Source organism: Tyto alba, unplaced genomic scaffold (genome assembly GCF_018691265.1).
Source record: "Tyto alba isolate M040663 unplaced genomic scaffold, T.alba_DEE_v4.0 Super-Scaffold_45, whole genome shotgun sequence".
NCBI lineage: Eukaryota > Metazoa > Chordata > Aves > Strigiformes > Tytonidae > Tyto > Tyto alba.
This window is the reverse complement of record NW_024881321.1, coordinates 37,868,743-37,871,084: the sequence shown is the minus strand read 5'-3', so window position 1 is coordinate 37,871,084 and position 2,342 is coordinate 37,868,743.

The following is a 2,342-nucleotide window of genomic DNA, read 5'->3' as shown; positions in this document are numbered from 1 at the left end:
GAACTGCCCGCCGGCTCCGGCGGAATCTCGCGAGAGTTGGCTGAGGGGGTTGGGAGGGGCTCCCCCACAGCCCCCCCACCGGCCCTGTCCCGCCAGCGCTCAGGGCTGGGGGGGGCGCAGTCCCAGCCGCCATCCCCATCCCCGTCCTCCCTGATGGCGGGGAGAGGCGCTTTCAGGAACCCACGAGGGTCCCCACTGCGCCGGTGGGGATGGGAGGACAGAGGAACGTGTCCATTTCCCTCCTCCCGTGGCCCCGAGCTCAGCTCACAGGTGCCTTGCAGCGCAGGCTGCTGAGGCCCGGCTCGGGCCTTCCTCTGCCCCTGCCTTGTCTCCCGTACAGCAGGGTGGTCACAGCCACCTCGGGGATGTGGCACCCAGAGTCTTAGGGTGCAGGGTGTAAAAACTGGACAAGTCCTGAGGAGAAAACACGGTGGGAAAAGAGGCCATCAGTCATTACTTGCATTGGCTCACAAGTCTTGTGCCAGCCAGGAGCTCGCCAGCAGTGCCTGCACGGAGCCACTGCCCTGCCAGACCTCATGAGGACGAGGGCAATACTCAGTTTAACTAGAGCCAGGGTGAAAATCAGAATGACCCAGAGGGGCACCAGGCTCTATCTAGGAAGCAGGGACCAGGCGAGAGCAGGACTGGAGCAGGAGAGGTGCTGGGAAGTGCGAAGGACTAGGACACAGCAGGTGCTGCTGGTACAAAGGCAAGGATTTGGACAGAACAAGAAAAGATCAAAACATTGAACAGAAGAGAAATGCATTAGAGAGAGAAACTTGCCCTAAAGTCCTGTCTGAGAGACGCACATCATCAACTAGCTCCAAAGCTCTGAACTAATTGTAGCTGCCTAAAGGGCTGGGAGCCAAGCCAAGTCGTATCAAGAATTCCTCTGACGTCCAGGAAAAGTCATTCACAATCTAGAACACTTTGCATACATTTCCTTCTAGGCAACTTCTAATGCCAATAAATGAAGGCCAGCAACAGGCAGCCAAAAAACCTGCCAAGGCACAGTGTCATGATACGCTGCCTTTATAGCAATGTCTTGCTATTCCATCTGTTTCTTCCCACTGCAACCCCTCTGCCCTGCCGATAACACCAACGCAGCAGTGATTTGCTGTCTTTGAACCTCAGAACTGATCAGATAGAAAAAAGATTTTTAAATGCTGGACCAGTTCCCTGATTTGATTAACAACATAAGCACACAAATATTTGTATTACTGCAGCTAAGGAAACAGCACAGGGGTAAGGAGGTTCCTACAGGCAGGGCGAGAGTACTATAAATGAGTATTGCCGTCAGAGCCGATATTCCATCAGATCATAACTGCAGGAAGCAATATTAACTTTTATCAATCTTTTAAACTATTTTGTCAATGAAAAGAGTAGTGACATAGAAAAAGGGAACAACCTGAGGCTTACATCCAACGCCTGACATTAGACAAAAGGCCTGATTTACTAGAAGACTTTTTTTGCCAACTTCCACGTAGATATTGCTACAATGTCTTACTAGAAATCTGAGTTTACCTTTGCTAGATTAAAAAAAAAATAGATAATGTTATAGAGAAAAAGGAGTTCAGCTGTTTGAGAATCTGTTGGCAATAGCCTTCTGGCTGCTCTGTGCATTGCAACAAGCCTTTGCTGGTTACAGTCATTCAGGATACATAAGCACAGATATAAAAATAACTACCAAAAGATCCTTTAAAGGATGAGACTTCCCTAATACAGTAGCTGTTGAGACATACTCCTTATTGAGCCTTAACTGGCCTGAGGCCCCTACTGTGCCCAGGAAAGATCTCCAGTTTACCTTAAACATAAGAAGTCAACTGAACCACATACCAAGCTACCAGATACCAAAAGAGGGGAAAACCCTCTGTATGAACCTTTTAGCCAGCCACACTGAAGGAGAGAGAACCAATGCTGGCCGGGAGATGCATACCCTTCCCAAATGATTCATTTTTCCTCCAGTCTGCTTGGATAGAGACTTTTCCACTTAAAACTCATGGCTCATCCCGTATTTTCCAGGCGAACACGCAACTTTGGGTGAAGTGCTTGAGAATGAGGAAGTAAAATATTTTCCTTCACCTTACTGTCTAATGTCTAAGAAAATAAGGGATTGGTATTGGAACTTTGCAGTCGACACGTACTCCAATCCATATGTTCAAATATGTAATGGCAGCTTGGGCATCCGTAATTCCCTCTGTGGAGCCACAGAACAATTCCCGCTGTCACTGGGATGGAACCAGATTTCTCTACAAAACTGTGGTGGTGTTCACAGGAAAGCAAGAGGATCTCACGGACCCAACCACATTTCAACAGTGAGAGTGTGTGCAATTGCTGTTAAA